The 25,657-nt window shown below is 42.4% G+C and overlaps 1 protein-coding gene across 11 annotated transcripts in view; it reads right to left on the bottom strand.

The window, feature by feature from the left end:
• The window catches only part of LOC137351950 (polyhomeotic-like protein 2), a 321,230-nt gene that overhangs the window by 264,914 nt on the left and 30,659 nt on the right, over positions 1-25,657 (bottom strand). For 4 of the 11 annotated variants that reach the window (XM_068016840.1, XM_068016839.1, XM_068016842.1 and 1 more), the window contains one exon: positions 18,376-18,487. The exons of 1 other annotated variant lie outside the window; for it this stretch is intronic. The gene's annotated coding sequence lies outside the window, so the exon portion shown is untranslated. Of the gene's footprint in view, positions 1-9,962; positions 17,710-18,375; positions 18,488-18,625; positions 18,917-25,657 lie in introns of those variants that run through there. 6 more of the 11 variants (XM_068016837.1, XM_068016849.1, XM_068016848.1 and 3 more) reach the window with 4 other exon arrangements.

Below are 25,657 nucleotides of genomic sequence, written 5' to 3'. Positions count from 1 at the left end.
TCAAACGCGGTTTATAAAAAAGCCACCTTTAAGAACAAGTTGTGATGGAAAATAAATATCTGTGATTCTATTCTAAATTCTAACACTAAACAGATGCAATCGGGACAAACTTCATTTGTTTCTATGTGGGGATTGTTCCGGAAGGATTGGATTCTACCCATTGCCTTCAGAAGTGCACTGGCATTGAACAAGAACAGGAGCTCCTGCCCACCCTCTGCATGGGCAATGATGCTGCCACAGGAACCCCAACATTAAAGGAAGAAAATAAAAGTCTTACTCTTGAGAACAAAGCTGAAAGAATGAGGAAGTACACCAGTGCTGGTCAGGAGATATGCTTGTAAGCAAAAGTGACATAAGGAAAATCTTCACACAGCGAATGGTTAGGATCTGGAATGCACTGCCTGAGTGTGTGGTGGAAGCAGATTCAACTAAGGCATTCAAAAGAGAATTAGACAGTTATCTGAAAAGGACAAATGTCCTGGGTTACGGGGAGAAGCCGGGGGAATGGAACTGAGTGAATTGCTCATTCGGAGAGCGGGTGCAGACATGATGGGCTGAATGGCCTCCTTCTGTGTTGTAACAACATTGTGATTCTGTGATCAAAACCTCTCCAATGAAAGCACTTGGATTTTAGCTTCGTAACAAGATTGGAATCCTAACCCTTAGAACTTATGTTTCACAGTGGAGGCACCAAACACTGGTGGGCTAGTCTCCTCAGGCTTCTTTGACGTGGCATAAATCTCATTCTCCACGCTCTAAATCACAGAATTACTCCTTATGCCCGCCTCAGCACTGTTTTTAAATCATCCCAGCTTTCGCCACTCCTCAGCTGGTATAATATAAACTTGCATCTGTTCTTATCTCTCCCGGTTTCTTTTCAATTGGCATTCTGTATAACTCGTTCTGCTGCCCAAGTATGTGTGTCAAAGCTGAGTATTGGGGACAAAGTAAAAATTCCATCCTTACTCATGCTCAAATTTATACATGGGAAAACTGGCAGTAGAATCGAGTGGTAGTATCACAGCTTAACCTGACCCACAAATGGAATTCTTCAATTCTCTCATCGCTCCTAAAGGCAATCCTTCCACAAGGGAAAAAAACTTCATCACCAGAGGCAGCCATGAAGAAAGGAGGTAAAACTGAATCACGTTAACGTACACGATCACAAATTAGCATTAGTGCTATGACGTGCAGTTAAAACCATTCTTAACGGGACATCAAGTAAAAAGCTAATCATTTTTCAACGTGCATTCTTTTTATTCATTGACCTCGTCATCCTGGTCTCAGAGTAATCCCACAAATTGGCACGAGCGTCTTCTGCTGCATTTCACTGCAGGGCTCCTCAAGAGATCACTTCTCCCTCACCTTGTTGGTAGCAGAGCTGATGCAGCAATCCAAGCAGCTGGTGCAGGTGGGAACGAGTTGGCCCCAGCTGTCAGTTTGTCCCTGGAAGTGGGGAGGGTCCATAGCCAGGTAACAAAAGCCACCACAGCAACCTTTAAACATCTGTGTCAGTCATATAAGCTGCATGTGAGACTGAATACTTCTTTTTAAATAAGTCCTTTGGTTGATGGCTTGACTAGTTTGCAATACACCAGTGGATTCAGTACGCTAAGAGATTTGGACGAGGAAATTTCTGCAGCTGTGCATTAACCCTGGCACTGCCAGCTGCAACTCCCACCCGATTTATTTCTGGAGCATAGACCGTGCTGTGGGTCGCAGCTATTCAGCCCTGCTCTTGTTATAGATCAGCAAGGCATCAGGTGGATGCTGAGGTCAGAACCGACAAAGGAAAGATCGGGAAGGATGAAAGCCTTTGGCAGCTTTTGATCCTGGATCAGGCGACCAGTTTTGGGTTTGAAGGGGGCAGACTGACTCTGTAAACGGAAACATGGAGGTTTGGAGGGGGAAAATACCTCTGAATTGAAGAGGAAGGGAATCTTTGAACAAGGGGAGGATTAGAAGGGACGAGGGACAATGCCTCAGGTGAGGGGGAGAGTGACTATACAAGTAGATTTTTTGAAAAGTGATGGATTTGTTGAACCCAAATAACACTTTTCCTGGAATTTCTTTTAAATTAAAAATCTACGGATTATGAAGCAAAATTTAAAGTGAACCAGAATGTGCTGTTTTTAATGTAATAGTTTTCCAGGGAAACAAAGCACAGAAGGAAGCCATTCATCCCATTGTGTCTGAGCAACTCAGCTAGTCCCAATTCCCCGCCTTTCCCCATAGCCCTGTACATTTTTTTCTTTTCAGGTGCGTAGCTGATTCCGATCCCCCTTATAGTCATGAATAACTCAGTGTTGTCAGATGCGGCGACAGCAACAGCTTTAGTCTCATGAATTAGTAGTAAATGCCTCACATACAGTCACACAATACACGTGACCATATTTCATGCACACATTTACTCAACATCTACCAACATTGAGTTGCCGAGGAAAGCACTTACAATGATCAAAAAAACACTCCCACGCTCTGCATTTTATCCGACCATTTTATAACAAAACACACAAAAAAGGTTAAAGTCCATACGCCTTGTGAATAAGAGTGATGAGGTCACAGGCCCAAACGACATTTACGCATTTATTTACTAATGAGAAATGCAATTAGCCACATCCGTATTCCTAATTAACCAGGTGTAGCTAATGGTTCATGTATTGGCCAAGGTGGTCTTATAGAAACGTGCATTATTATCTTCAATAATTCTAAATTCACTATCCACAGCCCTGATTCCTTATGACATTTTAAAAAACAAAAAACTGTTTTTCCTTCGAGAACAAATCGAATGTTAGTAACTAAATGAAAGAAGGAAGGGCTAATTACTTAGTGGTAATAATAAGGGCACATCCTGTGCTCGGGACAAGTTTACCAGAGAGCTGCAGGGATCTTCTGCAATGGCAACAAAGATCATGTCTTATGGAGATAAGGAATTCAGGAGGATTCCAAAAGCCAAACCTTCAGGAGGTATCAGCCCAACATGTTAGATAAAAGAAAACAAAAAGAGAGACTTGTGTTTGTATATAACACTTCCACATCACTTGGACATTCCGAAGTACTTCACAATCAACATTTGACGGGTAGCGACACTGCTTGTGGAAAAACCTGCCAGTCGATTTGCAAAGCAAGATCCTACAAATAGCAGCAAGGTGACCAGCCAATTAATCTGTTTTGGTTGAGGGATGAACATTGGCCAGGACACCAGCAGCACAGCCTGCTTTATTTTTCTCAAAAATAGTGTCCTGGTAGTTTTTTAAAAAAATGTATAAACATATCAGCAATAATGCTCTTCCTATGATTAGGGATTAGGACAGCAGAACAGCACATAGAATTCCAGAGGTCTGACCAATATCTTCAACAAGGTACCAGCGTGGCTGAATTGACGTCAGAATTTTGTGGATTCAAGTCCTATTCCAGGGCCTGAGCACAATGAAAAGACTCTTTAGGGCAGTATCAGGAGTGCTGCAGTATTGATGCCCTCTTTCAGTTGAGATATTGACATAAAATTTTGGGCACTTAAGATCCCAACATTTCTTCCTCAACCAAAAACAGGCTAACTGGTTATGCATTTCATTTTCGTTCTGTGGGATCTTTCTTTTCACAATTTGCTGCTGTTTGTCTACTTAAGAACGGTGGCTGCATTTAAAAAAAAAATAAATGTAATTTAATGTCCACTTGCCAATCTTCTCACAGTATAAATTTGTTGCTTGCCCTTACATTGGTATTCTTGCGAATTGTCCTGATGAGTGCAAGATGAAAAGCACTAAAGTTCTGTACTACCAAACGACTATTAATAATATCTCACAACATCTACAATCCAGGTGAGTCACACTAAAAATGTGCAATATAAAATGTATTACTTTATAGAAAGACTGAAATAGAATCAAATATTCTTTGATTGTAAAATTACTTAATATAATTTGACTGTACAAAGTAAGAATTAACATACAAATTGGATGAAAAAAATCTTGAGCACGAAGTAAAGAACCACAGAATAACAAAGCAGTTGGATAGAAACCAAGGGGACAATTGCCAAAGAAAAGTAACTTTTGCACTTGTAGTTCCAGGTATCAGTGAAACATTGAATGTGTTCAAATTTTTGCCTGTTAAAATCATGAAACAAGTCATTAATTAACCCGCATAAAGCCATCTGTCTGATTGTATGAACACTTTCACATAAAGCCAATCCTTTATGTAAAAAAGCGTTAAAGAATAATTGCCTCCAAAGCAGCCTCTAGATTTCACACCCCCAACCCGGTTTCTAATATAAATAGACACATTGTTCAGCAGTAATGAACTCAAAAACAAGTCTTTTCAACAGATTGCGAGTCCACTTTGGCAGCAAGTAACAGGTCATGGGAGGTCATGTGGGGTCTTTTGTTCATTTACACAAATATGTCACGAGCAAGTAATGATGTTGTCACAAGGATTCTTTCTCCACATTCTGTTTTAATATACCGTACTTGGTTTAGAGAAAAGCAGGCATTTAAACAGAGACCGCGAGGAGCAATAAACTTCCCTCCAGCTGCTATTGTTTTAGGTTTTAGAAATCAGCCATGTGTTGGCATTTACGAGAAACAGGGGTAAAAATTCAGCTGTTTTACCAGCGTAAAGGAATTGCTCGCTGGAGGCTGCAGAAGCCGCCTGCGGGTAAATTTCTATTTTTAATCTTACACTAACAGAGCCAGCAACAGGACTGTTTCTCCTGCCTCCATGACAAGGCTGAGACCATTGCGTGGGATAAAAATCAAAGGGCTCGGGCCGGGTTGGATGTGGTTCTGCCGGGCTTGGTTTGGGGTTAACAAAGAGTTAACAAAGTGAACGATGGTCCTATAGAATGTGAGTCTGAGGAATTAATAATGGATAATAAGGAGATGGCAGATGAATTGAACAGATATTTTGCATCAGTCTTCACTATTGAGGATATAAGTAACATCCCAGTATTAGCTGTAAGTCAAGAAATGGAAGGGAGGGAGGAACTCAAGAAAATTACAATCACCAGGGAAGTGGTACTGAACAAATTGTTGGAGCTGCGGACTGACAAGTCCCCGGGTCCTGATGGACTTCATCCTAGGGTGTTAAAAGAAATGGCTAGTCAGATAGTTGATGTGTTAGTTTTAATTTTCCAAAATTCCCTAGATTCAGAGAAGGTCCTGTTAGACTGGAAACTAGTGAATGCAACTCCTTTATTCGAAAAGGGAGGGAGACAGAAAGCAGGAAACTATAGGCCAGTTAGCTTAAGGTTTGTCTTAGGGAAAATTTTAGAAGATATTACTAAAGATGTCATAGCAGGGCATTTAGAAAAAATCAAGGTAATCAGGCAGAGTCAACATGGTTTTGTTAAAGGGAGATCATGTTTAATCAATTTATTGGAGTTCTTTGAGGGAGTTACCTTTGGATAAAGGTGGATGTACTGCACTTAGATTTCCAGATGGCATTTGATAAAAGTGCCACATCAAGGTTATTGCAGAAAATAAAATCTCATGGTGTAGGGGGTAACATATTGGCATGGATAGAAGATTGGCTAGCTAACAGGAAACAGAGAGTAGGCATAAATGGGTCATTTTCTGGTTGGCAAGATGTAATGCATGGTGTGCCACACGGATCTGTGCTGAGGCCTCAACTTTTTACAATTTATATAAATGACTTGGATGAAGGGACCGAAGGTATGGTTGCTAAATTTGCTGATGACACAAAGATAGATAGGAAAGTAACTTATGAAGAGGACATAAGGAGGCTACAAAGGGATATAGATAGGTTAGGTGAGTGAGCAAAGACCTGGCAGATGGAGTATAATGTGGGAAAGTGGGAAATTGTCCATTTTGGCAAGAAGAATAAACAAGAAGCATATTATCTAAATGGTGAGAGATTGCAGAGCTCTGAGATGCAGAGGGATCTGGGTGTCCTAGTGCATGAATCACAAAAGGTTAGTATGCAGGATCAGCAAGTAATTAGGAAAGCTAATAGAATGCTATCGTTTATCGCGAAGGGAATTGACTACAAAAGTAGGGAGGTTATGCTTCAGCTATACAGGGCATTGGTGAGACCACATCGGGGGTACTGTGTACCATATTGGTCTCCTTATTTATGGAAGGATGTAAATACGTTGGAAGCAGTTCAAAGAAGGTTTACTAGACTATCAACACTTTCCCTTTTGTTATCTTTTGCCCCACCCCCGCTTTATTTGCTTAAAACCTATTTCATCAGAACTGGAAAAGGTTAGAAATGTAACGTCACTGACTTGAAATGTTAACTCTGCTTCTCTCTCCACAGACGCTGCCAGACCTGCTGAGTATTTCCAGCACTTTTTGTTTCTATTTACTAGACTAATACCTGGAATGAGCGGGCTGTCTTACGAGTAAAGATTGGACAGGCTAGGCTTGTATCCACGGGAATTTAGAAGAGTAAGACTTGATTGAAACATATAAGATCCTGAGGGGTCTTAACAGGGTGGATGTGGAAAGGATGTTTCCCCTGTGGGAGAATCTAGAACTAGGGGTCACTGTTCAAAAATAAGAGGAGAAATTCTTTTCTCTCATAGGGTTGAGTGACTTTGGAATTCTCCTCCACAAAAGGTGGTGGAAGCAGGGTCTTTAAATATGTTTAAGGCAGAGGTAGATAGATTCTTGATAAGCAAGGGGGTGAAAAGTTATGAGAGGTAGGTGGTAATGTGGAGAAATCAGTTCAGCCATGAACTTATTGAATGGTGGAGCAGGCTCGAGGGGCCGAGTGACCTAGTCCTGCTCCTAATTCCTATGTTCGTATGTATGGCCACTTTGCTATTTCTACTTTGCAAGTATGAATCAATGTTCAGTGCATCATTGTATGGCACATTCTCCGGGCTAAGCAAGCACTGTTTCAATGTATAAACTGCCAAACTAGAAATATTACTGAATCGGTTTTATAATGCATCTTCATTAAGATTGATTCAGGGCATTGGGTTTCAGGCATATGGACACACTCAACATCGGTGCCAAACCATCTTAAAGAATTAAATAAAACCAACATCCACCATATGAACATGAAAGAGACTGATTCAAAGTCAATTCAGTGACCAGAGATTAGAATGACAGGAGGATCTCTACATCTTTCTCAATAAAGTAGACAATGCAACACCAGCAGAATTAAAGAAAAAACACAAAGGCTATTATAAGAAAATGATTAGATGATCATGGCTGATCATCTACCTCAATGCCACTTTCCCGCACTATCTCCATATCCCTCGATGCCATTATATGTCCAGAAATCGATCGATTTCTATCATGAACATACTCAATGATTGAGCTTCCACAGCTCTCTGGGGTAGAGAATTCCATAGATTCACCACCCTCTGAAATTCCTCCTCATCTCAGTTTTAAACGTCCTGCTCCTTATTCTGAGACTGTGTCCGCTGGTTCTAGACTCACCAGCCAAGGGAAACATCCTATCCACATTTACCCTGTCACGCCCTGTAAGAATTTTGTAAATTTCAATGAAATCACCTCTCGTTCTACGAAACTCTAGAGAATACAGGCCCAAGTTTCCTCAATCTGTCTTCATAAGACAATTCCGCCATCCCAGGGATTAGTCTAGCGAACCTCCGTTGCACTCCCCACTTATGGGGAGGCGGTGTTGTACTGGTACTGTCACTGGACTAGTAACCCAGAGACCCAGGTATTGCTCTGGGGACATGGGTTCAAATCCCACCACAGCAGAAGGCGGAATTTGAATTCAATTAATAAATCTGGAATTTAAAGCTAGTCTAATGATGGCCATGAAACCATGTCGATTGTTGTAAAAACCCATCTAGTTCACTAGAAGAAAATCTGCTGTCCTTACCTGGTCTGGTCTACATGTGACTCCAGATCCACAGCAATGTGGTTGACTCTTACATGCCCTTGAAATGGCCTAACAAGCCACTCAGTTCAATTAGGGATGGGCAATAAATGCTGGCCTGGCCTATGACGCCCACATCCCATGAAAGAATAAAAAAAACCCTCCCTCTATGGAAAGTATATTCTTCCCTAGATAAGGAGATCAAAACTATATAAAATACTCCTGGTGCAGTCTCATGAAGACTCTATACAATCGCAGCAAGACATTTTTACTCCTATACTCAAAACCCCTTGCAATGAAGGCCAACATACCATTTGCCTTCCTACAAAATTCTAACAGGACTAGACAGATTAGATGCAGGAAGGATGTTCCCAATGGTGGGGGAGTCCAGGACCAGGGGTCACCGTCTAAGGATAAGGGGTAAGCCATTTAGGACTGAGATGAGGAGGGATTTCTTCACCTAGACAGTGGTGAACCTGTGGAATTCTCTACCATGGAAAGCAGTTGAGGCCAAATCATTAAATATATTCAAGAGTTAGATATAGTTCTTAGGGATAATGGGATCAAGGGATACGGGGAGAAAGCGGGAACAGGGTACTGCGTTTGGACGATCATCCATGATCGTATTGAATGGCGGAGCAGGCTCGATGGGCCGAATGGCCTACTGCTTCTATTTTTCTATGTGCTATGTTTCTATGTTCTAATTGCTTGCTGCACATGCATGCTAGCTTTTAATGACTCATGAACAGGTCCCTTTGGACATCAACACTTCCCGACCTCTCACCATTTAAGAAATACTCTTATCTGTTTTTTCCTATTCACATTATATTCTATCTGCCATGTTCTTGCCCATTCATTTAGCCTGTCCAAATCCTTGCATCCTCCTCACAACTTATATTCCCACCTAGTTTTGTGTCATCTGCAAATTTGGAAATATTACAATTGGTCCCCATATCCAAATCATGTATGCAGATTGTGAACAGCTGTGGCCTAAGCACTGATCCTTGTGATACCACACTTGTAACAGCCTACCATCCTGAGAATGACCCATTTATTCCTACTCTCTGCTTTGTCTGTTAACCTCAACTACACCTTCCTGCACTGTCCCCATATCCCTGGATTCTCTTTAGTATCCAAAAACTATTGATTTTGGACTTCAACATCTGAGCATCCGCAACTCTCTCGGGTACAGAATTCCAAAGATTCACAACCCTTTGAGCAAAGAAATTTCACCTCATCTCAGTCCTAGATAAATGGCTAACCCCTTATTCTGAGACCCTGATCCCCTAGTTCTCGACTCCTCAGCCCTCAAAGAATTTTGTATGTTTCCATAAGATTATTTCTCATTTTCTAAACTCTAGGGTATATCAGCCTAGTTTACTCAATCTCTTCTCATAGGACAAATCCCTCATCCCAGGAAATCAGTCTACTGAACCTTCACTGCCCTCCCTAGTACTCTATATAATTATACTAAGACATCCTTGCTCTTATACTCCGATTCCTTTGTAATAAAGGCTAACATACTATGTTCTTTCCTAATTGCTTGCTGTCATAGTTCTCAAATGTTAAAACAGTAATCTAGTCAGGGAAGGGGAGGGTAAGTAAGGGTAGTGATGCTACTGATAAAATGTTCATACTTTGCTCCCCTTGTATAGTGTAACTACAAGTCTCTGACAGTGTCTTTTAATACTGCAAACCCAGTTCTCCGTAATTATATATAAAGGCCTCAGGCATCTAAAATTAATTACCCCTGTGCTGCCAATCCAGCAATATCAGTTCACAGTGTGAAATGCTTTACATAAGTGACAACTTTCAGGGACCATGAGTTGGTTAAACCAAAATATTCCCGTTTAATGAGGTTACCAGACTCAGAAAAAGGTCTATTATCTAATCTTTCCCCAGCTCAAAAAGTTCATTATCTATTCATCACATCATCTGGGGAGGACGACTGTGTGTTTCCTTCATTCAGTATTAGCATCTGAATCAACTGAACACTTGCACACCGAGGGTGGGGTTGTCAACCCTCCAAGATTGGCCTGAAGTCTCCTGGAATTAATTTGCAGGACACTGCTGTGAACAGCCCCGAAAATAAAAGAATCATAGAGGCACTAACATGTTTTATGTTATCATTTTATTCAACCAATTTTTGTTTATTACTTACAGATATAAAATAGGCATTTAGTAGAATAGAACTTGAGTATTGCTGAAAATAGAGACATGTTGTCGAAGTGTATCATCTTGCACTCATCAGGACACTCCGCAAGAATAACTAATGTTAAAGATGAAGGAAGAGCAGTGGATGTGGTGTATATGGATTTTAGCAAGGCATTTGATAAAGTTCCCCATGGTAGGCTCATTCAGAAAGTAAGGAGGCATGGGATACAGGGAAATTTGGCTGTCTGGATACAGAATTGGCTGGCCCATAGAAGACAGAGGGTGGTCGTAGATGGAAAGTATTCAGCCTGGAGCTCGGTGACCAGTGGCGTTCCGCAGGGATCTGTTCTGGGACCTCTGCTCTTTGTGATTTTTATAAATGACTTGGATGAGGAAGTGGAAGGCTGGGTTAGTAAGTTTGCCGATGACACAAAGGTTGCTGGAGTTGTGGATAGTGTGGAGGGCTGTTGTAGGTTGCAACAGGACATTGACAGGATGCAGAGCTGGGCTGAGAAGTGTCAGATGGAGTTCAACCTGGAAAAGTGTGAAGTGATTCATTTTGGAAGGTAGAATTTGAATGCAGAATACAGGCTTAAAGACAGGATTCTTGGCAGTGTGGAGGAACAGAGGGATCTTGGGGTCCACATCCATAGATCCCTCAAAGTTGCCACCCAGGTTGATAGGGTTAAGAAGGCGTATGGGGTGTTGGCTTTCATTAACAGGGGGATGGAGTTTAAGAGCCGCGAGGTTATGCTGCAGCTCTATAAAGCCCTGGTTAGACCACACTTGGAATATTGTGTTCAGTTCTGGTCACCTCATTATAGGAAGGATGTGGAAGCTTTAGAGAGAGTGCAGAGGAGATTTACCAGGATGCTGCCTGGACTGGAGTTATGAAGAAAGGTTGAGGGAGCTAAGGCTTTTCTCATTGGAGCGAAGAAGGATGAGAGGTGACGTAATAGGGGTACAAGATGATGAGAGGCATAGATAGAGTGGATAGCCAGAGACTTTTTCCCAGGGCGGAAAGGGCTATCACCAGGGGGCATAATTTTAAGGTGATTGGAGGAAGGTTTCGGGGAGATGTCAGAGGTAGGTTCTTTACACAGAGGGTGCGTGGAATGCACTGCCAGCGGTGGTAGAAGCAAATACATTAGGGACATTTAAGCGACTCTTGGATAGGTACATGGATGATAGTAGAATGTAGGGTATGTAGGTAGTTTGATCTTAGAGTAGGTTAAAGGGTCGGCACAACATCGTGGGCCGAAGGGCCTGTACTGTGCTGTACTGTTCTATGTTCTAATGTAAGGGAAAACATGAGAAGAGAGTGCTGATTGGTTGGCAAGTGAACTCTGATTGGTAGAGGTGTTACCATAGAGAATGCACCAGTTTATGGTGACTGACAGTTAACTGCCAAGCTTTTCAGCAATACTCGAGTTACAGAAATATTGGAAATTGGCTGTTTGACTGAGATCTTGTGATGAGGCCTCCAGGAATATGCCCAACCGGAACTGGCAACCCTACCCAGCACTAACCCTCAAGCAAGCATGGAACAAACCAATTCGAACACTCCAATTGTCACCATTGTATGTCATTGCTGTGGTTGATAACAGGCTCCCAATGTAAAGAGCAGCATTTTTAGTGTCGAGACCTCCCCATCAAACCTGGTGGCTTCCACATCCAGCTTTGTGTCTAAAGTCAGCAGTGCTGTTGAAGACCGAGGCAAACAAGCAAAATGGCAGTCAGTCTCTGTCTGCCTTCATAGAGTCAGCACAGTGTGCTTGCTACAACTGGCCATTCCAGACCTTTCTCAAGAGGAAAGTAGCAGCACGGAAGGAATGATTCACAAGAGGGGCGGGGAGGGATTATCAACTGCTGACCGCTCCTTTCTCACTTGAAAAAAGCAAACAGCACAGAACTATCTGGTGGGCACCAGAACTACCACCCAGAACATTTGGGAGGTGGTTTAAATACATAGGGGAAAAAAATATGTTCGCATATAGTGTTGCTATGCAGACTTACATCGATTCTCCAGGGTAGACAACACCACAGGCTGCTCCCTGTGTGGGTTTCCTCATCGATATCGTTGAATAACATTCACGGGTCACACAGGTAGAGACACTACCTGCCCCCGGACAATCAACGTAGACTGTGTAGTGCCACCTGAAGCGGTGCTATTCAAATACATTTTTCTCTCTTAAACTGAACTCAAACTAATTGTACGAGAGCAGAGAGGAGATTCAAAGGTTTTTTAGTGGTACAAGTATTTTAATGAGCATGTTATGTTTCCAACTTTGTAACATCCTTCTCAATCATCATCTTCTACTCAACAGCATGTTGAATCTATTAAAAAAAATAAACTTCGAGCACATTTCCTGTGACACCACTCACAATGAGATAGAGGTTATACTGTTGCAAGGGGTGTGTGGAGAAGAGTTTCTCAGTGCACACATGAAGGACAGCTACATACTTGGGAAAATGTTTGTAACAGACTTCCTCAGAAAGACAGTGAACAGAGTGTTTTTCACTTGTACCTAAACTTAAATACTATTTTTCTTAGATATTGGAGATGGGTAAATACATGCATTCCTATACATACCATATTAACATAAATGAATAAAGGTGTGCGTGTGATATGCAGAGATGATAAGGAGGGGTCAACAAATTAAAAATGTAAAATTTGAAAGTCAGGACAGCAATTTTTGGGAAAAATTTCTTTCTGCAGTGAAGCAAGGAATATTTTGCCACAGTTGATGCAGAGACTATTCCATCTTTTAAAGGGAAAATAGTTAAATATTTGAAGCAGAAGACAGAGCTATGGGGAGCAAATAGGACAGTGGAATTAAATTTTAATTTGCTCCAGCAGAAGGCCAACACAAACAAAATGGGCCGAATAGCCTCCTTCTGTGCTGTACGCTTTGCCGGTTCTACACAGTGTATGTGTGCACAAGACCAAGAAAGTTCAAATTGTTTACAAAAATCCTATTGCTGGCAGTAAAGACAATTAAAAACAAAACAAAAAGACTGGTATAGTTTAATATTTTACAACTGCAAAAGTCTAAATGTACAACTTCTGTTGCAAGCATCTGTTTCTTTCCTCACTCTCAATTTTACCCTCTGGAGGATGGCAACAATGAACCAGCAGACTCTGAGAATTATGATATGGACATAGATCAAATGGTGTGTTTGGAAGATGCCAGCTTAATTGCAAGGAGGGTATCCACAGAGAAGCTTTATTTTTATACATTTTTAAATCAAATATCCATAAGGACTTAAGAAATAGGAGCAGGAGTAGGCCATTCAGCCCTTCAAGCCTGTCCTGCAATTAAATAAGATCATGGCTGATCTGTTCAAGGCCTCAACTCCTCTTTCGGGCCTGCTCCGCATAACCCTCAACTCCCCGAGATTTCAAAAATCTATCTACCTCCTCCTTAAATACATTTAGTGACCCAGCCTCCAAAACTCTGAGGTAGAGAATTCCAGAGATTCACCACCCTCAGAAGAAATTCCTTCGCATCTCAGTTTTAAATGTGTGTTCCTTATTCTGTAACTATGTCCCCTAGTTTGAGATTCCCCCACTAGTGGAAACATCTTCTCAACATCTACCCTGTCAAGCCCCCTTAGAATATTATATGTTTCAATAAGATCACCTCTCATTCTTCTAAACTCCAATGAATAAAGGCCTAACCTGTTTAGCCGTTCTTGATAAGACAACCCCTTCATCCCAGGAATCAGCCTAGTGAACCTTTTCTGAACTGCCTCCAATGCTAGTATATCCTTCTTTAAATACGGGGACCAAAACTGTACACAGTACTCCAGGTGTGGCCTCACCAACACCCTGTACAGTTGTAACAAGACTTCCCTATTTTTAAACTCTAACCCCCTAGCAATAAAGGACAAAATTCCATTTGCCTTCCTAATTACTTGCTGCACCAGCATGTTAACTTTTGGTGTTTCATGTACAAGAACACCCAGATCCCTCTGTACTGCAGTATTTTGTAGTCTTTTTCCATCTAAATAATAATCGGCCTTTTTATTCTTCCTATCAAAGTGGATGACCTCACACTTTCCCACATTGAACTCCATCTGCCAAGTTTTTGCCCACTCACTTAATCTATCTATATCCCTTTGCAGATTCTTTGTGTCCTCATCACAACATGCCTTCCCACCTATTTTTGTATCGTCAGCAAATTTGGATACTCTACACTCTGTCCCTTCCTCCAAGTCATTAATATAGTTAATAAATAATTGAGGCCCTAGGACCGATCCTTGTGACACCCCACTAGTTACAGCTTTCCAACCTGAAAAAGACCCATTAATCCCGACTCTCTGCCTTCTGTGTGTTAGCCAATCCTCAATCCATGCCAACACATTACCCCCAATACCCTGAGCTCTTATTTTGTGCAGTAGCCTTTTACGTGGCACCTTATCAAATGCCTTCTGACCAATATCAGTCACCTGCTAAATAGAGACACAATAGTGCAGGTTTCTATGTCAGTTACCTCAAGAGAATTGTACAATATTATGGCCTCATATATAAATATATAGCACTTACTGACTATAATGCAGTCATGGAAAGATTTAAATACTGTCAACAGGAATGTGATGGAATTGTCATGCAGGCCCCACCTGCCGAGAATGAGGCACATTAATTTTGTCACATGGTCATTAAATTTCAAATTGCTGCTGGGAAGAGGAGAAGGCCTGTGACAAGGGGTTGCCAGGCCCCTGGCTGGAAAGACATTTTTGCAGATTAACAGACAGTGATTGGAACAAAGGAGCTATCCCCTGCTCCAATACAAGCCACAAACAGACGTGGTCAAACCAGTTAGTCACATGACTAACCTGCTTGGCAGTCTGGACTTTTTTCTGAATTGTACAGTTTGAACTGAGAGTCTGCAGAAAGCTGTTTGCTCCTGGATTGAAAGGATCTCTCCTGGCTGGCTCACCACAGCCTCTCCTGTCTGCTCCCATCTCTTTCTCTCGGAACTCCAAAACCCCCCGAAGACACATGAACCCCAAGAGAGAAAAGTCTCCTATAGCGAACAAGGTTTAAGAAGAATACTGGTCCCCAACGAAAAGCCAAGATCTACCTACAATCAGGGACTCTACAGTGAGCTTGAAGAACCATACCAACAACTCTTCAGATATTGCCTCAAACCTTTCCACTTTATTTTTTCTTCTGCTCTTTTCTGTCTCTATTTGCATGTGTGTATTGCATATGCATGCTAGTGTGGGCGTGTCGTGTACCCGTAGGCGTTAACCAAATTAGAGTTTAAGTTTAATAAATTTCAACTTTTCTTCTTTAAACCCAAGAAAGCCTGTTTGTGCTGGTTTCTTTGCCTTATAATTGGAAAGCGATGAACAAGGGATTCACCAACTGGGAGCGAAAAACAGTATGTTAAAAATAAAACCCTGTTACAGTAAGACCAGGTGAAGGCTGAAAGGGAACCCTAGACCTCTTTCTCACCTGGTCGTAACAGAATACTCTCCACTTGCCTGGATGGGTGCAGCTCCAACAACACTCAAGAAACTTGACACCATCCAGGACAAAGCAGCCCGCTTGATTGGCACCCCATCTACAAACATTCACTCCCTCCACCACCAACACACAGTGGCAGCAGTGTGTACCATCTACAAGATGCACTGCAGCAATGCACCAAGGGTCCTTAGACAGCACCTTTCAAACCCGCAACCTCTACTAACTAGAAGGACAAGGGCAGAAAATGCATGGGAACACCACCACCTGCAAGTTCCCCTCCAAGTCACACACCATCCTGACTTGGAACTATATCGCCATTCCTTCACTGTCGCTGGGTCAAAATCCTGGAACTCCCTTCCTAACAGCACTGTGGGTGTACCTACCCCACATGGACTGCAGCGGTTCAAGAAGGCAGCTCACCACCACCTTCTCAAGGGCAATTTGGGATGGGCAATAAATGCTGGCCTAGCCAGCGACGCCCACATCCCAGGAACGAACAAAAAAAAAAGCAGTCGCTATTTCTTTAAGCACCTGTATGTATGGTAGCAGGTAAACGGGATTGGTACAGATTATGTAAATAACATCCAGAATAGGTATCATGCATGTATATTTGTTCGATGCCTAAACAGAGTTTTGGAATATGTGGAATCTGGTTACATGAACAGTGCCAACATTTCTCATCATGTACAGAGCACGACTGGCTTTGGATAGCAAGCCGTATGGATCAGGAATAAGCTGTCAATTACATTTCGTCAAGATTGCACACATGGTAATTTAAATAGACTGTCTGATGGGTTCATCAAATACTGCGGGTAATTTTAACCCATCCCGCCCAGCTGGATTGGGTGGAACGCTGGTTTTACACCCCAATGAACTCAGTGGAGTGCAATAATGGACTGGGTGTAAAAGTGGTGAACCACCTGATCCCATGGGTTTCCCACCCTGCAATTTAGCTTAGAATTGATCTCACTCTGTTGGTTCAGTTCCGACCAATATACTTGGGAATGTTTGCAATATTTAATGTTCTTCGTTTTCTGCCGCCTAATCCTGACTGAAGCAGCATTTTCTGAAGTTCATCTTAGATTTAAATTATGCATGCAATGTTACAATGCGCCAGAGACAAGAGCTCTCAAGTTTGAAACAAAATGAATTTGAGCTCTGAAATGCTGAGGCCCCGTCCAATAATTGAAGTGCGCACCACAGTCACAACTGAACAACTATCATCAATTACTGATTTACAAGTGTGAATGTGGGAGCAGAACTACAGGGAAAAGTCAAGTACTTTGCATGTGTTTTTTCCCCAAAGTCCTTTTGTTTAATGGCTGTGAAACTCTCTGCAGGGTAAGAGTGGGATTTAAATTTATTGGTAAATAATTTATATACAACAATGCGAGCCGGTGTTAATTCAAAATGAAGAATAGTTTAGTGCTGAAGCTGACAGTGCATTATCTTTCTGAAATAGGCATCCACTACCCTGCAGCAGAGAAAGCAATCCTTTCTAATACAGCATCTCACACTTTGTCTGTACTATTACAGTTTCAAAATGGGCCAGAAGCAGCAAGTGCTGAACGCAGGGTTAACTGGTATTTCATTGTCCAAAGCACTTCAAAAAAAGTATAGATCACACACGCTGTCGAGTAATTCAATATTCTCACCCCACTTTCTCCCCCCCTTTCATAAATTTGCTGAGTTATACCAGAGTGCTGTTCCTTAGACAGTTTGATAGCTTACAATACCATTACTCAACTAGCCATGCTTCATGTGTGCAGCTAGAGTCGACTATTCAACCGAGAAAGGTGAGAGCGGATCCCAGCCCAATATCCTGACCAGTGCACTTTTCAAAAAGAGTAACTGGACAGTGACCAGGAATCCTGCCTCATTAGAACAAACTGAGCTCAATCTTAGGGCCCACATCACCTCCGAATCTGCCAAGTCAGTACAGGTTGGACATCAAACCCAGCATCTTCCTGGCCTGGGCGGCGTGGGGGCGCATTTTCAAATTGAGCCATCAGGGGAGCTTGGATCAAGGAATTTCTGCTATTTCAAAGTAGCTTCAAGCAACATTAATTTCAGAAGCTCCATTCACTCTGTTCGTTTGGATTCAGCCACATCACATTGACCCAGATAGAACGAATTCAGTTTGGCCAGCATATCACTTGCACTTGGGTGCCATAAGTCTGCTTCAATAGATCGACATCAGGGCTTTCATATTACACGGGCATAATACAATCTTGTTTTGTGGATGTTCACCATGGTACAGCTCTCTGCAAGGGGCACACACACACACTCAAAGAGGAAGCTGTTTCGTGGAAGCATTTTGAAACACAAATGTCTAAGTGCCGAAACTGTTTCATGTAACCTGGTTACACCCATTAACTCGACTGTAATTCTCATAATTGCATTTTGGAAGAGTTTGTAGGCTACAATCAACATTCCATCTTTGATAATGGCCAAAGCAAAATGACAAAAATGATAAGAATTCATTGCTGGAGATCCCCAATATCAATCCTGAGGATTGTTCATCCAATGAGAGGGTACAGTTCCTTTAGAGGAACTAATAACGTGACATTGTCAGGACGTTGAGCATAACCCACAGTTCCTGCTCAGGATTGCTATCCAATGACCTCGATTGGAAGGTACATGTGTGCACGGAGCTGAGGACAGATTCAGGTGTGCTGCAACTGCTCCATCTCTCCTACATCACCAACAAAATAGCCCAGTGACAGTCACTGTCCTAGCTTAATGAAGAATGGTGACTTCCCAAAGATCCCAGAGAGCTACTGGTAGCCATAAAACCATATTTCAGGATGAGCTGAGGAAACGTCAGTTAATTTGAGGGTGGGGGGGGGGGGGGGGTGGTGGGGAAAGGGTAGAGAAATCTTTAAAAATTCTGTCTATGCATAAATAATCAGAAATCTTGTCATACTCACATCTGGAAACTGGTGATGTTATTGAAAGCACCTACACAGCCAGTTAGAATTCAGTATTCACTTCTGTTCATGAACATTCTTCAAACACATTCCTTAGTCTCTGTAACCTCGCCTGAGAAAGAATTAACAGCCGTTTACTGAACAATATATGCTATGCGTTGAACAGTTTTTAGCTGATAGTAGTACCAATCCTTTGTAGAGTTACAAAGGAACATGATTTTATCTTTAATAACTGTTTCCATAACTTTACCTACAATGGACGTCAAAACCCACTAATCTGTAGTTGCCTACATCACGTCTGTTACTTTCTTTAACTGCCCTTAATCATCAGACTAAGTGAAAGTTTAACTCAAGTGAGACAGTCTATCCCAGGAAAGATAAAAAAAGATTATTTGCAGTAGCTGAATAGAATTGGATTCAGGTATTTGCGTTAAAAAGGGCTTGCAAGCTTCTCAGTTTGGGGAAAACATGCCCACATTACAGTTTGTTTCTTTTTAATTGGCTGTTTTTTGTTCTGGTTTGCATTAGCGTGACGAACATTTTGTGCCATTGTCTCGCACATACTGTACTGGCACAGTTGCCATTGGATACCTGTACAGTACAATGCTGGCAGATCAATAAGTTACTAAGGTTATTCTGCAATTTATGGTCAATATGTAACACAGCCAACGTTTGGGTTGTGTAACACCACAAATAATTTAACAATAAGCGGGAAGTCCAATACATCACAAAGCAATGTGATGTGAATCTGTGGCTATAATCTTCCCTTTCCTCAAACTCACAACACATCACAGTCAGATCAAAACTGACCTCTGGATATTCTCAGAAATCAGCAAAGTCAAGTCCTTTTTTTGAAAAAAGCAAAATTAACTGTCACATAATTTTCAACGGAAAAGCTTTCTACAAAGCCCATATGCAGGTTATTCCTTTAAGGATCAGACCATCGCTTAACAACGGTAGGTAGTTTGGTCTCACATTTACAACAATTTCAACAGAAACAAAGTTTAAGTTCCGATTACTTCAATGGAAAAAAAAGAGCATGAAATTATGTTTACTACGACAACAAAAGCAGCAGCATTTATATAGCACAGTTAACATTATATAACTGTCCAAGACTCAATAAATTATAAAAAGGAAACATTAGGATAGGCTATCAAAAACTTTAATGGGTTTTAAGGAACATCTTAAAAGAGGACCGAGGTGATGAGATTTAGGAAGAGAGTTCAAGAGCTGAGGCCTAGACAGTTGAAGGCATGGCCGCAAATGTCTGGGTGAAGAAAGTGGGGGATGGACAAGAGGTCAGAATTGGAGGAGTGCAGACATCTCAGAGGGTTGTGAGGCTGGAGGAGATTACAGAGATATGGAGGGGAGTGGGGGGGGGGGGGGGGGGGGGGGGAGGGTAGGGAGGCCAAGGAGGGATTTGAAAACAAGGGTAAGGATTTTAAAAAACTGAGGTGTTGCCAGACCAGGAGTGAATGTAGGTCAGTGAGCACAGGGGCAATGACTGAGTGAGACTTGGGTGCAAGTTAGAACATAGGAAGCAGAGTTTTGGATGAGCTGAAATTTATGGAGGGTGAAAAATGGGAAACCAGCCAGGACAGCATTGCAATAGTTTACAGTATTATATGGGCCATTAAGTTGTAACCAGATAAAGTCATGGTGAAGCACAGCACTGGTACACGCAAGTCTCAAAGTATAAAGGCCAGCATTAAATCATTATGAAAGCTCAACTTTTTTGATATTGCTTTGTCTCTGCTGTGAAATCAGAATCTTCTGTGCAAAAACATATATGGAACATACGTGCCCTAGTTACACTCAGCTACTGATAGGACACCAATCTCTGCGCAAGAGTGCTGAAAGCAGGCAGCTTTGAATTAGACTTCTAACTAATAATCTGCTATAGTCAAGCAGAACTTCAGTTGTTGCTTACATTATTATGAGGAATCAGCCTGAAGGACAGTATTAAAACAGTGATATTTTACATTGGTCACAGTTATACTACCACTGGTGCAAAAACAAAGCATCGAAACTAACATCTGGCAGTGGGCTCAAACCATTGGACAGAATTCGATCTACCATAGCTGGGTGACTTTACTTTGTGGTTATACTCTTTTTATAACCACATCCCATCAACAAAAACTGTTTCAGATTCAAGTAAAATTCCACTTCGAGAAGGGGTAGAATCTGACAATAGTACAGCCCAGGAAACAGCCATTCAGTTCTTTCAAAAAGCAATCCAGTTAATCCCATTCTCTTGCTCTTTCCCCATATCCCTGCAATTTTTACTCTTTCCAGTATTTATTCAATTCCCTTTTGAAGGCTCCTATTGAATCTGTATCCAGTATCCTATCAGGCAGTGCATTCCAAATCCTAACCACCCGTCAGGTAAGTAGCCTTACAAGGTTGGATGGACAAGACTAGTTTTCTGATTCCAGAGGCTAAATATTGAGCTTTCACTGGAGCCAGGCGCTGTCTTTACACATCAGTAACACATCCAAGAGAAGAATGGGTCTTCTTCAAAAGGCCGTCCTCTGATGCATGACGTTGACTTCATTCTTAATATGCAGCAGCCAAACTGTCTCAGTAATAGTTACGTGCAATACTTGACATGTTCCAAACAAGTCGTTATCTTTTCTCGCTGATGCTTATTCCATTACGTCCCTGACTCAAGCACTTCAAGTACATTTTGTATTGTACAAGAATTTCTATCCCCTTATCAAATATGACATTTTCCCATGCACGTCCCCTGACCTTGACCCCAGAGAGGTCACAGATATGTGAGCACCTTGCAGAGGACAGCAGAAATTCATCACAATGCAATTTGTCCTTTACCATCAGATTGAATTAATCAGTTGGTTTTTAACAATCCAGGGAATGCAGTTGCTTTCACTTTATAGTAAAGTATCTCATCTGGTAAAGTGCTTTGATAAAATATATATTAATATCTGCATATTATAAAAACAAAAAGGCCGACAGCAAAACCACATGCTTGTTGGAGCTGAAAGCCTCCACATTTTCAATCATGTGGGTGGATCGGTGTATTTTGGTGCCCAGATTGACTGCATACAGCACACAAGAGGGAAATCATACATGGTGAACATACATATAACCCTCCTGGACTTTCCATCAATTTAAAAGGAATAGTTGGGCAGCACAGTGGCAGACTGGTTAGCACCGCAGCCTCACAGCTCCAGCGGCCTGGGTACTGCCTGTGCAGAGTTTGCAAGTTCTCCTTGTGACCACGTGGGTTTCCTCCCACAGCCAAAGACTTGCAGGTTGATAGGTAAATTGGCCATTGTAAATTGCCCCTAGTATAGGTAGGTTGTAGGAGAATTGAGGGAAGGTGGGGATGTGGTATGGGATTAATGTAGGATTAGTATAAATGGGTAGTTGATGGTTGGCACAGACTCGGTGGGCCGAAGGGCCTGTTTCAGTGCTGTATCTCTCTATGACTAGTTGGGAAATCCAACAGACTCTGTTACGGCTATGGGATCTCCACCAATTTTCCTCCATGTGCCAGGCCTAGGTGATCCTAAACCTGCCCCATCAACCAGCAGTAAAAATAATCCTTCCACAGCACAGATAAAAATACTAAAATTCCACAATGAAATGAAACGGAATATCACATTTCTCACTGTTCCCATAATCATAATGCAGAGTTTTTCTCCTGCCCAAAATTTTTAATTTTTTAAATTTGTTCTTAGGATATGAGAATCGCTGGCTGGGACAGCATCTATTGTCCATCCCTAATTGTCCTGGAGAAGGTGGTGGTGAGCTGTCTTCTTGAACTGCTGTGTGGGGTAGGTACACCCACTGTGCTGTTAGGAAGGGAGTTCCAGGATTTTGACCCAGCGACAGTGAAGGAACAGCGATATTGTTCCAAGTCAGCATTGTGTGCGGCTTGAAGGGGAACTTGCAGGTGGTGGTGTTCCCATGCATCTGCTGCCCTTGTCCTTCTAGGTGGTAGAGGTCACGGGTTTGGAAGATGCTGTCTAAGGAGCCTTGGTGGGTTGCTGCAGTACATCTTGTAGATGGTACACACTGCTGCCACTGTGCGTCGGTGGTGGAGGGAGTGAATGTTGAAGGTGGTGGATGGGGTGCTGATCAAGTGGGCTGCTTTGTCCTGGATGGTGTTACGCTTCTTGAGTGTTGTTGGTGATGCACTCATCCAGACAAATGGAGAGTATTCGATCACACTTCTAACTTGTGCTTTGTAGATGGTGGACAGGCTTTTGGGGAGTCAGGAGTTGAGTTACTGCCTGCAGAATTCCCAGCCTCTGACCTGCTCTTGTAGCCACAGTATTTATGTGGCTGGTCCAGTTCTGTTTCTAGTCAATGGTAACCCCCAGGATGTTGATGGTAGGGGTTCAGAGATGGTTAGATTCTCTCTTGCTGGAGATGGTCATTGCCTGGCACTTGTGGGATGTGATTGTTACTTGTGGATTTTGCTTAACTGGAAAGGCTCCTTCTGTGATGGGACACACCAAAAGGGGAAACAAAGTCACAGACCTGTTGGATTCACAACACCTTCCCAGTTTGTGTAGAAGTTCAAAGTATTACTCGTGCTACCTGCAGCAGATTTTGCAAAAATGTATTTCTCCTCAGTGTCTCTGAGCCAAGGGAAGATGGAAAAGCAAACCAGCCAGAATTCCTGGGGCTAATTTTGACTTTGGGTGTTGGTTTAAACCGTCTCCTATTGAATCAGCTCTTGTAACACATCACTGCCCATGGTCATGTCCACTGAAGGCCCCAGAAGAGAAGAATCAAGAGATATATAACAAGCTAATTTGATATCACTGTTGCCAAGTCAATCATTACAGTCAATGTGTGTGTGAACAGCACTTGCTGAATGAGACATGCAGCCCCACTCCTCGCAATGTGACTTGCAATGACCAGCAGAGATCGATGTTGACCTCGTCTTCTAGATTTTGGACATGGTTATTCGTGGAAAGACGGTGGGGAGCCTGTCCTTCCTTGGCCTGGGCCCCTCTTGGGACCAGGGAAACTGCAGCAGTTCCGGCTACTCCTGAGGGGAGGCCATTTGGTTGGAAGTAAAGCAAAATGGCGGCAATTTCTTCGTAGCAGCCCTTCCGATAGCAACAGATCACTCTGCCAGGATTAGCTTGTATACTTCAGGGAAAATTAAATGAAAGATGCAAATGACGGGAATACATCATAATGACCTATTCTTCTCGGCAGTGCTGGGGACCAGAGATGTTGGTGCATCCCTCACTTCCAGCACTGTTTTAAGCCATTAAGCCAATGCAGGGAGAATGATTACGCAGGCTTTGGCACTCCTTGGAAACTTTGATTACATCCCATCCACTCCCTTTACCACCAGCACACAGTGGCAGCAGTGTGTACCATCTGCAAGATTCATGGCAACAACTCCCCAAGGCTCCTTCGACAGCACCTTCCAAACCCACATCAACCACCTAGAAGGACAAGGGCAGCTGACGCAGGGGAACACCACCTGCAAGCTCTCGGGAAAAGAAATTGCTGAAGTTAGGGACACATCCTGGTGCTACTGGCATTCCTGCTCTACCTAGATTCTGCACTAGCAAAAAAAGGAAAGTCCCAGTCACCATTTCCTGCTAAATCAGGAAAACTCAAGTGGTTTGGGCAGAAATACTTGCCCCTTAATTGATTTTTGTTTTTTTTAAAAATTGTTTTGAGGAAAAAATGTTGGTGTGAACTGCCCTGCTATTTTTCAAATTATGCCATGGGATCTTTCATGCTCACCTGACTGGGCAGACAGGCCTCAATTAAAGATCTTATCCCAAAGACAAATCCGACACCGCATTGTTCCCTCCTACTGCACTGAAGTGTCAGACTGTGTTCACATCCTGGACTGATCTTTTAAATCACAACATTCTGACTTAAAAGCAAGTGTACCAGCACAGAGCCAAATAAGATAAGGCCAGCTGGAGTTTGGCTATGGCTTTGCATCGTTGACCTCTCTCTTATTATTTGCAATTCAGCCTCATGTACAAATGATATTCAGTGGGGCTCACAGACATTCTGCAATCTGACTCCCAGTCATTCGCAGGTAGACAGCTGCCTTCTCCTTAGCATGCAAAAGACACACCATTAGGTGAGAAGTCATATATTCCAATCTGGTACGGACACCAGTAGAGGAAAATGCCAAAAGCACATTGACAACCAGTGGTAACCCAGCATTAGCTGGCTAGAACAGAACCCCAGCTGAACACTTCTGCTCATAATCCCAGCCAGCCTAGCTTGAAGCTATCATTTTTGCAAACAATTACTTGCACAGAACACAGGCCAAAAGATTTCAAAAGTAGAACTGAAGCAGGGCTTGTTATCAAAAAAAATACTGTGTAAATTGATTACATACATTGGTGGCTTCTCCATGGACCCAGAGAAAAAGAGAAAGCGCTTGCTGCCATCAACCAAGGTCTAGCTGCCAGGATCTCTGAGCGTTGATTATAATTATGTAATCACAGTCAGCTCCATACTCACAATGTATCTGCCAAGGGGGCTGGGAGACACACTGCGTGTGCCAGCGTTTCAAAGTGCTGCTGAAAAAATTAAATGACCTGAGACCAGTTAAAAGGGAAGTGGCCACATCTGGCAGTTAATCTTTAGTTTCCAATGAATAAGGCGGATTCACCAATACCATTCTCCCAATGTGGAGTAGAGAGAGTTCAGGTTGAAGCCCCATCTCTTGCCTGCGTTCCCTTTAAACATGGCTCCTGGTTGGGAGCAGAGGATGGGGGAAAATTACCTGCATATTTCACTCCTTCCAAAAAGCTGGTTGGGGCAGGAAGATAGCAAAATAAACAAGGATGCATGAACTGAGTCTTTAGTAAGTGATGTAGAAACTTAACAGCAAAGCTCCTGTTTGTTGGCTGATGAAATGTAGGTGTGAAGAGTCCAGCCCTGCTTGGTATTCCCAGACACCCTCCCTGTAGGACAGAAGCAACAGCAAAACTAGTTAAGGTAGGAGGTGTCTTCAGAGAAGGTAGCAGTAATCTCAGAATCTTCCAGATCCTGCACTGGCAGTTTGAGGACCTGTGGGTATTTACTGGAATAATCCAATTGTGCAGCCTGACCATCTCCCTGGCATAACTTTTCATTCTGTATTACTAGCCAAGAAATATTACGATGGCATTGGTTTTGAAGCGCTGAATTTGACCCATCAACCTCCAGGAACTTTTCACTCAAGACTCCCTCTGGATCATGCAAAGGTTTGTATTGTGGGAGCTTCTTTTTCATTACTCCTTTTCTGCTAAAATCACCTTTCACATGAGATGTTAAA

Source organism: Heterodontus francisci, chromosome 37, assembly GCF_036365525.1.
Source record: "Heterodontus francisci isolate sHetFra1 chromosome 37, sHetFra1.hap1, whole genome shotgun sequence".
Lineage (NCBI taxonomy): Eukaryota > Metazoa > Chordata > Chondrichthyes > Heterodontiformes > Heterodontidae > Heterodontus > Heterodontus francisci.
This window is presented reverse-complemented; position numbering and strand designations above follow the sequence as displayed.